The 12,676-nt window shown below is 39.0% G+C and overlaps 1 protein-coding gene and 1 long non-coding RNA gene across 8 annotated transcripts in view; one reads left to right on the top strand and one right to left on the bottom strand.

Moving 5' to 3' along the window:
- CPPED1 (calcineurin like phosphoesterase domain containing 1) overlaps window positions 1-12,676 on the top strand; it is a 52,585-nt gene that overhangs the window by 34,969 nt on the left and 4,940 nt on the right. The window contains exon 5 of one of the 7 annotated variants that reach the window (XM_083800763.1): window positions 6,064-6,202. The exons of the other annotated variants lie outside the window; for them this stretch is intronic. The gene's annotated coding sequence lies outside the window, so the exon portion shown is untranslated. Of the gene's footprint in view, window positions 1-6,063; window positions 6,203-12,676 lie in introns of those variants that run through there. 7 annotated transcript variants of the gene reach the window in all.
- Window positions 7,562-12,676, bottom strand: part of LOC310882274 — a 36,340-nt gene continuing 31,225 nt past the window's right edge. The window contains exon 2 of the long non-coding RNA XR_014572884.1: window positions 7,562-8,932. This is a non-coding gene — a long non-coding RNA (uncharacterized lncRNA). The remainder of the gene's footprint in view (window positions 8,933-12,676) is intronic.

The raw sequence follows: 12,676 nt of genomic DNA, 5'->3' as shown, positions 1-12,676 counted from the left end.
ACTGCAGGTGCTGTAACTTCTAACACCTTCACTCATTAAGAGAGTGTAATACCTACCTGCTCCTCTTAGAATGTTTTGACAGGAGAGTGGTATTAAAGGGAGAAGCAGCTCTCTGAACATCCACAGCTGAGATATGTTTGAGTACAAAGTTAAAGCATGGAGTGCTGAAAGCTGTTGTTTCTAAAATTTACCAGACAACATATGTTATGTTTCATTATTTTCTTTGTTGTGTAATCAAAGTTGACAAGGGAGTAATATTTTCTTCTTCCTGCCATTGAGACCTTGATTTTGGCAAAGCCCATATACCAAGTGAGTAATCTCAGTCCTTGCTTATGTGTTGCTTTGTCAGTATTTAAGATAATTTAGATTTAAATACTCTCAACTTCAGTGTTTAGCTCAAACTCTTTCAACCTTGAAATTATGTGCTCATGGTACAGGTAACCAGTTTCAATATCTTTTGTGTATCTGTGTAAGAATGGTGTTTTTTAAGACTGCTTCCTAAGTATAAGAATATCATCTAGCACATAAATACACAGAGACATACATTTTTTTCTGAAATTCAGCAGTGAGATGCTGCAAAATACAATTATTTAGCATAATCCATAATGAGAGATTAGGTAATGTTTGTTCTTTGATAAATTTTTGATGTCTGTTTTCTCCATTGGGCTGTAGTTTTGGTTACCTTCTTTTCACTCCTTAGAGCACACGGTAAGCCAGGATCATCTGGGCTTTGTATCAGATCTTTTAGAAAGCTTCATTTTCAAATGGAAAATGTAGCAAAAGCAAGAAATAAATTCCACCGAAAGGTCACAAGAGGCATTCACAAAGATAAACCTGAAGCACAGAGTGACCTTCTACAGAGAGCAGCTCTAACGGCTTATTTAGAGCTGCAGTCTCGTTAGGTGATCTGGAGTCACCCTCTGGCTGTGCCTGCTGCCTCTCCTCTGGTTATATAGGAAAAACAAGCGTGACTAAGGTCCTTCTCTGTATAGCTGCATTCAGTGGTGTCCTATAAAAAACTACTTTTGTCATAGATAGACTTTGCAGACTAATAGCTTGTCTCCCACTTACATAGACCCACGGATTTCACCAGTTGTATCAGGCTCTGGATTTTTTTATTCTATAAAGTGGATTTAATTAAGTTTTCCTGAACATTTCTGGGGTATTGTTTGCTAACAACAGGCAACAGTGTGGTATTTTTTTATTAAGATGCTCATGTTGCTGAGCTGTAATTCTAATTACACAACGCCTCTGATGAAGAAGGTAGGATAATACAGAGCTTATAAGGTCTGCACAGAATAATTCTATAATGGTTATTTAAGGTTGATTCAATGGTGATGGTTGATTTAAGGTGTTCCCTGACACCTACCAGTGGGAATATTTCCTTTTACTGGAGTTCCACTGTAGGGAACTGACTGGGTTTGTTGGAGATCAGGGTCTGAGAACTGCCTGAGCACTGAACAGTCCTGTTAGCACTGCTGTGACTGATGCTTTCACATCTTTGTTTGCTTCTGTAACACCTGCTCGGCAGATGGGGTGATGTGAGCACTTCTCAAATTGCAATGAGATAAAAATCAATTTAATTCCACAAGAGAGATTTTGTTTACAAAGACTACTAAATATTATCATTCGCTTTGTAGCACTGAAGTCTTGAAAAAATGATATACACCACCTGCCCAGGGGAGAGGAAAAAGGTACAGCAAAAAATGGCTATGGTTAATGTGTGCTCTTATAGGGAAGCTGAAAGAACGTCATTTTGGAGTGCAAAATTGTTCTGAGAACAGGTATTACTGTTGAACCGACCACACTGTTCAGCACTCTAAAAAGCTGCTGTATGCTGCAAGTGAAAGGAAGGGAAAAAAAAAAAAAAACAGTTTGTGCCTGATGCTCTAGGGGAGGTGCTCAGGATCAGTTTATCCTTGTGACTTAGATCATTGTATTTGCCCAGAAACATTGCCTTTTTAAAAAAGATAGATATCTACACATAGATGTGTGTGGGTACATACACACACCCTGAGTCTGTTACAGTAGCATCTCCCTGTGCCTGGATAATACTTGATTTTGTTCTCCTGCCCATGACAAGTCTGAAAGGGTACCGAGGAGTGTTGATAACATTCAGGTTTTTCACTGAGCGCAGTTGTTTCCTTACAGAACTGCTTCTCCATCTGTTTGCTTCCATTTTGGCTCTAGTGCTGTTCCTGTCTAGCCCCTGCAGTTTCGGGGACAAATACGTATAGGTTCAGTTTTTCCCAGTATATACCCTTTCTTCAATTTTTGAGCAAGAGGTTTGGCCTGGGAAGCTTGCGATTTTTAAATAAGCATAATTGTATTTTAAACTTAGTTTTATCATTAAACTTAATAGCTAACGTAACAGTAGAGTAACTAGACCAGAATGATGGTCCCTGTTGTCCACTCCTCTGCTGCTCCTTCTCAAACCCTGTAGCACAGGACAGCAGAGTGCATAATGATACTTCTTCCAAGTATTCTTCCAATCTCCAACAATTTTTCTCTCAGGGACTTACTGAATCATATTAGTTTTATCAATACAGTGCTATTTAGGGGTGGTTCTGTGGATTTGTTGAGTTGACTTTTGAAAACTCTCGGCTTTCACCGTGGAAAGGAGTTTCCCATTTCACAGCTGGTGCTCTGTGAAGAAATGCCTCCTCTTGTTTGCTTTGAACTTCACCTGCAGTCTGTTCTAGGAGCCATAAATCCGTTAATGAAATGCAGTGAACATTGGTTCGTGTCTGGAGTTATTTTAAAAAATTGTTCATTAATCAGCACTTTAAGGGTGGTAATCTGGACCACGCAATAAATTTTGTTGCCCAGTCAGAACTACTTTTTTGCCTGAAATCTCTACAGAGTGCAAGGGAGGAGAAGAAAGGTCTGTACTGTACTCATTACATATTTATTATGTCATTCATATTCCACTAATTTAGCCTTCTCATTCTCTTACAGTCTCATTTGCTTTTGCTGAGAAAAGCATTTATTTAATTGAAGGCTCAGTCTAAATAAAGCATGCTACTGATTGCCTATGCTGATTATTCCAGGCATTCTCTTCCTAATTTGGAAAATCTGCTTGCTTTTCTTTGGTTTATTTTTATATTGGTAATTTTCTTCCTATATTTTTACACTATCCATAGTGCTGGGTTGAGCAGTTTGATTTCCAACTGAGACTAGGCCAGTTGCATTTTGGGCACAGAAAACCTGCTTCAAAATGGTCTTTGTATGTTAGGAACTAGAGTTGGAAAACAACTTCTTCTGAATTCAGGGTTTTTTGGAAGCAAGCCATGGAAGTGTGTGTAATTATAGAAATTAGATTCAGACACCCCTGGAATTTAAACTAGTTCAAGTCTGAATTCCAGCCCAGTATCCAGGTTGTGTGAGAAAATTTGTTTTCTAGGTGCACATATCTTTATGAAATTATATTTAGTATTTCAAGATAAATGTGTGAGCATCATTTTCCATCCTGCTTTAGCTGATTTGGACCTCTGCAATCAACGCATCTAGATTTCCTTTGAGACTGGGACTCAGTTTGTATTTCTGGAATTAACTTGAACTAACGAACATCCAATTTTCAAGAAGTTAGGAAAACAGATGTACTTACAAAATCATACTGTTGCATTGAGATTTTTTCCCTCTTTGCTACCCAGGCTTTCATACGTCATGCTAGTCTGTGCTATCACATCAAATCTCATTAATAGTGTTATGTGCAATGTTCTGCTATACTTCATTTATTCCTATAAGCCGTTGAGCTCTATCACTGCAAGAGCTCAGACTACCAGCAGCTGGAGACTTTTGGCAACATTCATGACTTGGTACAGGAAATCTTGCCAGTAAAAATAAGTCATTTTTATTGAAATACTGCTCCATGGGAAGACAATTGAAGCTTGTGACAATACTTCAACAGTGCAAGCTTTCGGAGAGGTCTTCCAAACAGCACACTTGATTTTACTTGTTTATTTTTTAAATCGGGATGTTTGAAAGCATGTGCATCCTGTCCATGCTGACTGTCATCTCTGCTGGGCTCTGGTGCCATGTTATCCCCAATGGCCCCGCACCGACAAGTACCTGGCTGCCTAAGGGTGACTTCTCCTGCACGGAGAGGGATGTGGCCACCCTCTCACTCACACGTGAAACCCTTGGTTTCAAACATGTAGTCATGTAGTCCTGTAGTGCTCTTTCCCCTCGCTCCCGCCTTTATGGGGAAGGAGAGAAGACCAACCACTGTATGTCTAATAAAATATGATAAAAGAATGCTAAGAAAAAAAAAAATTACAGTTCATTGGCATAATGTTAAGGAATGTATCTGCTTTCTGTTTAATAAAGCAAAAATAGGTCATGGTGAGCGTTTCACTTTTCAAATAGAGCCATTTTATGATTTAACTATTTCTTGAACTAAAAGATTGGTCAAAGGAGAGATTGAAAAAGATGGAATTGTCTGTTGGGCCTCTAGGAAAAGTTGGGTTATGGTCCCCTTCCCTCCCTGCCCCACGTGGAGTTGGAAATAAGCCCAGTCTTCTGTGTCCCTGCATTATTCTACACTGCAGAATACAAGAGCAGTGCAGTAACAAGGAAGGGAGGGAAGTCTGGGGGCTGTGGGACTGCAACCCAACAATAAGCTGTGACTGGGACATAATCGCTCTCATAGGAATTACACATGATACACAGCTAAATGCCTCTGTTTTCTTACAGTGCAATTATGTCAAAATCTTGCTGACCCCTTTTCCCTGGTGCTGCAGAACTGTTGTTTGGAAGGGTTTCTCAGAGTGATAAAGTATAATTTGTGGGAAGAAGATGCTGTACTTTTAAAATTCTTTAAAATAACTTGAGCTTCTCCTGCTAACCAACTGCCTTCTGCGTGATATCCAGCATGCAGTTTCTTTTCATGTAATGAACTGCTTTCTCATCTGATTCTTGTCAGAAGTAAAATCGACAGCATGCTAATGACATTGGCATAGCTAAAGTTTTCTTTAAAGTTTTCCAAAATTTTTTACTCTCAGTAGATGGAAAATATTTCAGTTAGGACTCCATTCCTTTCAGAACGATATTCTGCTCAGGTCATGTGGGGTCATCAAGAATAACCTCTTCCAAATCAGAGCTGCTGCACTGTGTGAAGACCTGACAGCTGTGTTCATCGAGTCGCCCGTGGGCCCGGTTGGCCAGGTCATCCCTTTCTGTACCAATATTTTCCGTGAAGCAACCAAAGCAAATTTCAGATACTCATTTGGATCTGTTTCCCCAGCATGCCAATTAGTCAGCTTAACAGTAACCACTACACCATCCGTGTAGGAAAAGCCCTTTGTAATGCAACCTGCTGTTCTAGTTCACAAAGCTTGAAGAGAGAACTACGAGAAAAAGAGAAAATGGGAAATGCCAATAATACTTGTCAGTCTTACCAGAGCTTTGAACATGGATCAACAAGAGCTTGCTGAAGCTCTTGGAATGACTGCTTACTTGGTGTGTTGGCTTTAGAAAGCAGACACTGGAAATAATGGGGGAGAAAAAAATTTTAAGAGGAACGTTTGGAATTCTCTGTTGAGAAATGTGTGCAGTAGAAACCACGAACAGAGTATAAAACTAAGTACAAAGTGACTTGGCCTTTAAAGCACAAGTCTGCATACAAATGACCATACAGATAGCATTGAAAGCAGCATGCCCAGTTACATAAGCTGTTAATCACTTTCCTTGGCATTCACCTCTTGCCTTAGTTTATCCACTGTGTAGCTTTACAACCTGAGGGAATGGGTGAAGTGACACAATGCAGGATGTAAATACAGTAGCGTAAAAACAAAGTATTTATTAACTTGTGTCGTGTCCAAGACAATGAGGATTTATCAACACATGTAAGACTTCCATCTGGTCAGATGACTCCTGAACAATCCTTATGATGCTTGTTTGTTACGTCATGTAACTTACTTATTTTATGCAAAATCGGCTGCATTGGGTTCACAGAATTGGTGCCATAATAGGTATTTCAGTCTTCAGTACAAATGCATTATTCTACAGGGAAGAAAGGTTATGATCAGTTCTTTGGAAACAGCAAATCTTTTTGTCTTTCAGATTCAGCTTTGTCAGATCAGAACTGAAAAGGACTTTTTGTGCTTGATCAGAAAATGAGAGTAAATTGCATGCTAGGAGGAGGACATCTTTGCGTCACAAAAATCAGAATCAATTCCTGTACTTCAAACCTTTTTTTTTTTAACAAAGACATTAATTTTTTCAGATCGATGACTCTGAAAACTCATGTTTGGTTTGCAGGCCTGAAGCTCGTTGGTTTTAGATGCTTTTGTGATCCAAGGCATGGTTTTAGAACAGATGAAGCACAACATGATGGCCTGCACTGAGTTTTCCATCCGGAGTATCTGGATTCCAGTCGTGTACTGATCAAAAATGAACGTGTCAGTTCAGGCCTTTTTTTCCGTGGTAGAGATGTTACCGCTGTAGTGTCGTGCAGTGTGGTATCTGACTGTGATGATCACAGAATTGTGTGTGGTTTGTTTGTTGTTGTTTTGTTGTGTTTTTTTCCTTTCTTTTAGTAGTAACTATCTGCACAGTTTTTGACTTTATTCTGAACTTAATCTGTTTTTTTCTTTTAATGACTAATCCATTAGGAGTGAATAATGTCTTGCTGTAAGGGATCCTGCTCTTTTGGCTAACGGATATTGTAAAACCTTCAGTCACATTTAAATTCAAATCACTGCGTGTTTCCTAAAAATGAAATAATGCTTGTGAGGGTGCCATCCTTTGGAATTTAGTTACACAGTGGCTTTTGAGTATTTCATATTGCTTTTATATCAAAGCTTTTCTCATCTGCTCTTTCAGAAGTCAACGATGAAAAACAAGATCACTGTTCTACCTACCTCTTGGTTTTTTTGTTTTGTGTTTTAGTGGGAGAGGACAGCACCCATTTGTGAATAGCTGGATATACTGAACTGCATTAACTGACCTGCACACGCCTTAAAGCAGGTTATTACAGGGAGACCTGCCAGGACAAACGCTGCCCTTTTCTCACAGGGTTTAGAAAACGGGTTTTGTGTGTGAGGGGACTCGCGAGCAACTTGACCGTATTACTTCAGAAAAACATCTGAAATGAATAAATTAAATTTGAGTGCATACATCTTGAGATTCTTTTTATGTTTAAGATCAAAAGCAAGAGCAAAGTAAATTGCCTGCTTGTCATCTTAGTCTTATTGCATTGACTGGTTCAGATTTCCTTCTTATGCTAACTAACAAAAGTGAGGGGAAGACAGTTGGGTGAACAAAAACATACTACTGAAGTAATAAACAACATCAGTTAGACTTCTATTAATACACAGCAGTGACCTGTTTGTTTCTTCGTTCAAGATGTAAGATTGTAACACCACAATAACAAAAATTTAATACTAGCACTGGAAATAAAGAATACCTGAAGTCTGGGCACAACTTTCACTGGGAGGTATCAAAGGCAGACGCTGGATTCTAGCAAAGGCTGATCCTTGAGCAGCTCATTCCACAAGGGCATTTCAGCACTGAACACCCATCCAGCGAAATTAGGCCCTGAATGACAGACGTATGCTAAAATGGGGAATTTGAATGAACAGTATCTATAAACACCAGCTTGTTTAGACAGTCTGCCTCACAGAGCCAACAGGAGGTAAAAGAGGTTTTAAATTGCATCCTCTGTTGTGAGGTATCATATTTGCACTGTTTATCAATCACTCTTATTTCAGTTCTGTACCAAAATACCTTCTTGTGTGTAGGCAGGTAGCAGATGTTAAACATAAGTGGGGGGAAGTTGCAATATTTGCCTGAGAAGAAAAAAAACTGCATGATTCATGGGCCAAACTTCTTACCTGGCGTCTGCCTGCTGTTTTTGGCTAAAAGGTCTAGGATGGGTGCCTCAAAAAAATCTTCCCGTGAATTTTCAGACAGCAGGAGATTTTGGTTTCCCTTATAAGTAAGGTTGCTTTACTGCTTTTGTACTCTTATCCTTCTAATTGCACTGAAACTGTGTGGTTGGGGTTTGGTTTACATATGTGATAACAGTCTTGATTTCTGTTCCTCTTCAATTCCAAAGGCTAAATTCTCTGCAAGGTGGAAAGCTGAACACGATCCTTCCAGTTAAAAGAGAGCACTTTATTGCCCTTACAAAAGCACTTACACTTCCCTTACAAAAAGAGTGTCACATGGGGTTTATATCTCACTATGGTTTTATGATTGTTATTTTGTCCTAACTTTCACAGACTAAAGCAGTTTTGCTTACCTGCAGAAAAAGTGGAAAACATTGAAACAAATTCATGTTTCCATAGTAGCACTGTCACTTACTAGAAGTGAGTAAGGATATTTTACAGATCTAGCTGGTGCAGTAAGAAAGCAGGCCAAACACTTGGTTCCTAAATGTTCAGTCCTCGAAGGCTGAACCACAGCTTAACTCTGCGGGTGAAGGCGAAGGTCCAGCCAGGTCCATGCTAGTTGTGTGCCTGAGGGAGGAGTCCAGAGCATTGCTGGAGCTCGTCGGTTATTTGTGAGGTGCTGCAAGGACAGGAAGGTGCTATACACATGGATCCATTACAGCCAGCTCTCAGATGAAAGCAGACTGGTTTTATTAAGCACAGCGTGTCCTCTGTCCACCCCACAAGTGCCTTGTTCAGAGGCTGCAACAATGCTGGAAGCAGCCCCATCTACTTCAGCATCCACTTCTCCCAGGTCAGGGCTTGCTCTTCTAAGGGCATTGCCACAAAGGAAGACGCGTCCCACTTTAGCAAGAAGGATGTCATACTTAAAGTCCCACGAGGCTGAGTTTTGCTGTCTACTGGAAAGCAATGGAAGGAGATCCCCAGCCATGCCCTAAGCAGCTCTAGGTGGGCACGTGCTGCCTGTCACCGCAGGAAGGAACGGCGGGGCTGGAAGGTGGGGGACAAGTGTAGCCTCGTGGCTGGGCTGTGTGTGCCTGTAATGAGAAATAAATGCTGTGTTCTGTGCCTGAATTGCTCAAGTATGTTACGTTAGACAGTCACTGTAATAAGATACAACATGGAGGAGTTGAGAAATGACTCCTCACTCTCAAACTGACTATAGCATCAGTTTTAAAACACCCTTATATGATGATTCTAAAGATCCAAATAATACAGAAAGCACAGAATCTGCAGAGAGCCCGTTATGTCACGCCATCACCTTTTGAGGTATTCTGATGGGGTTTCTCCCAAGGGGGGGAAAAAAAAAAAACAACACTCTTCTGCTAGGTTCCTGCCGCTGAGTCAGAGCAAGCTCTCCAAGTTACAAGTGTAATTCTCACACCAGCTAGGTGAGTATGTTACACAGAGCAAAAAGAATCAGTACCGATAAACTAAAATAGGATAACAGACAAGTTCCAGCTGGCAACAACCTTCATATACCACTGTTCAATGTAAAAATTACTTCATTCTGTTTTCCCTCTTGAGTCATTTGCTATCTGAGTAAGGTTTGGATTTTGAAATATGAAAGCCCATGTAGCTTTCACCAGGCACACAGAAGAATAATTTATATTTTGCTTTCCAAGTTGCTTAATTTTTAACTATAGGTTGATCCTAGTTTATATATCAGTCGGCAAATCACTATCTCCTATGAAAGCAAAGGACAGATATAACCAAGTTTGTTAAGACAGGTCCCCTACTTCCATCTTCATTTAATCATGGTGAACTAGGTCTAAATTACTGCAGGAGAAAGGGTGGAAGGTGTTCTGGCGGGGGAGATGAGCATCTCCTGTGAAGTTACAGCTGTGTTCTTAGGCACAGCTCTCTGCCTTTGCATTGCCTTTAGTCTTTGCCAGGCTATCTGCTGTCTGAAGGCAAAAATCAGTTGTTGCTAGCATTTTTTTTTATGCCACGGTTATAGCAACACAAATGACCCATTTGCTGGCCTACCGCTTGAATAGCACTGAGTGTGTCTTACCTTTTGTGGGAAGCATGGAATGGCAGATTGCTGGAATATATGAAACAATTACAAATGAATCTTGGTGTCCATCCCTGCGCATCATTGTAGGCTCTGCTCAGTGTTTTATAATTACAAAAATAATGCTTTCACCTGTACAGTACATGGGATCATTAAATTCCCCTTATGTCTTGCTAGAGATACTAAGAATGCAATAGCATAAGCTTACACAATTCATTTCTCTGCCTGTGCTGCAGGGATTTCAATTTTTTTTTCAACTTCTTCGACATCCTTCAGCTTTTTTATATAGTGAAAGTTTTACCATTTGTAACACAGTTTAAACACAAAGATATCTCGTTATTATCTTAAGGTAATATTTTCCTTCTTAGACACAGTGATCTTTTGGTGCTTGATGTGCAGGTACCAGGGCATTTGATTACATCTTCAAAACTGAAAGAGTTCTTAAACAAAGATCTCAGATGTACCCTTCTTTCTGGCTTTTCTGTGTAAGGCTGGCAGGTGGAGCAGTGCTAGCTGCCATCTAGGCAGCTCACTGCCAAAACTGAGTCTGGATTAATCTTTGGTCATGTTTACTGTCCAACTATTGAAAACAAGCAATGCATAACCAGATTTAGAGGGAAGTCGCATGGACTATGTCATGTATTTTCTAGAAAGCCACATGGAACAAGTAACAGATCCTACTTTGAGAGGTAGTCTTGTCAACCTCAGCATGGACTTACTGGATGAAATAACTGAATTATTCACAGTATTACTCTGGCTCTCTGAAAAGCTGGAAATTCCCATGTCATGCTGAGGAACTGCAGGAGGTGGTGCAACGCAGGCGATGACAAGGTCCTCTGCAGCAAGACCAGCTACACACAACCTCTTTTCCTTTTTTCCTTGCTTTAGTCTTTGATACTTTGATATTTAGTCTTTGAAAGATTAAATTTCATAAAATAATCGGTTATTCTGATAAGCTGCTTGCTATTTAATCAGAGTTGTCAGGGAATACTTAGGTGTGTTTCCTGAGTCACTCAGTATTAACAATATATTTCCAGATGCTTTATGAAGAACCATGGAAGTGTCGCTATGATTAAGGATTACACAACCTCTTGTGTTTCAATAGGGAAATTACAGCTAAATCATTTAGGTGCTTTTAAAATTTTTTCAGTTGTCATTAACAGTATCATAAATCAACAGATCTAAATGCTTCCTGCAACAGTTTTCAATATTAATTTATATGTTTCATACTTGATGACAAACAACAGAATTCCTAGTATTTTCAGCTATCTGGTCTAGTAATTTTTCAGAGTAGTATAAAATAGCACTAAATACAGCTTCAGGAAGTTGTGCATTCTGAAATCCAAGGATCTTAGACTGAGCATACCAAAAGATAATCCCAAAACCTGTTTGTAAAATTTGCTATTTATACTTAGCTCACATTTTCATTTCACATGTAAATAACATGATTGCAGAGAAAAAAAATAAATGTGATTGTAAAGAAAAAAATTATATTGCCCCATCAGTCACAGATATCAATACTAGGATTTTCAGATATCATATCTAAATTAGCATGCGACTTAGTCACCTTTTGTGTCATCCTGGAAAATAGAATAATATAAATATTCTTAAAAGAATTTCAGAAATCTTTTCAGAAGCCTGTTAGCAGCTGATTCAGTGTTACCATCAGTGTTACCTTACTTACAGACCATGTTCCTATCAAAATAAAATATGCACCATCTTAAATTAGCAAGAAAGCTGATCAATAATTTTTTTGCTTAAAAGAAGTGGTGTATGATGCTCAGCTGTGTATCCAGCAGTAGCTAAATGCTAAAGGATGCTGGCTTAACCTGGAAGGGAAATGTTTGTCTGTGGTAGCACTTTCTTTCTTGTGAAGAACCTAGAATCTCAGCTTTGTTATTAATGGTTTTACAAACTTTGATGTGAAAGATAAGTACTTAGCATTAAAATATGTGTTTTTTTTTTCAACTTTTGTGACTCATGAGACTAATCAAGGTTTCATTATTGCATAGCAATAAAGTGATTTGATTAAAATTTATAAATCATGAAATGGAGAGGGAAAAATAATCTGTCTGGTATCAGGAATTTAACCTGAAAAGACAATCAGAAAGGCCATTCAGAGCAGTGAACGCAGCTTCTACCAGTTTTTAAGTTTGTTTTTCCAAGGCAGAAGAAAGAGAAAGTTCCATTTTGGAGATGAGGATGACAGTTCCATCTAATTTGAAACTGTTTCAAAAATTCTGCAAAAATCCCGTGGCTACTGAGACGCATGGCAGGAAAGCAGAGCTGACATATGGGTCACCTTTAGAAGACGGTCAAAATCAGATAGCATATGTAAACCTAATTATTTTTTTTTGTTGAATTATTGTGTTCTGAAAGAAGAGGAGGGGTGATTGGACTTTTTTAAACATTAGTTTGGCTAATCAGTTAGAATGATTCAGCCAAGGATTTCGACGTACATTATAAGGCCTTAAAAATAAAGTACGCTTGTTCCTTGTACCTGCTGCTGTTTGTCATTTAGCTTTTCTTCTACCCCTGACCAATCTTGGATGATATTTGCATGCTACCTACCGAGAATGATCAGTGCAGCATATTGTTGTCTCCTTCCCCAGATCAAAAGTATCTCTTTCTTTCAAGCTCCTAACAGAATGATTTTTAACCCAGTGCAATGTAAAATATAAATAGCCTATAAAAATAAATAAATAAATAAAGCTTTAAATCATCAAAGATACAGAGGAAATTAGAATAAACCTGCTTTGTTTGT

This window comes from Anser anser (genome assembly GCF_964211835.1).
Source record: "Anser anser genome assembly, chromosome: 15".
In the NCBI taxonomy this organism is placed as follows: Eukaryota; Metazoa; Chordata; class Aves; order Anseriformes; family Anatidae; genus Anser; species Anser anser.
The sequence above is the reverse complement of the archived record's forward strand: the minus strand, read 5'-3'. Positions and strand labels throughout refer to the sequence as shown.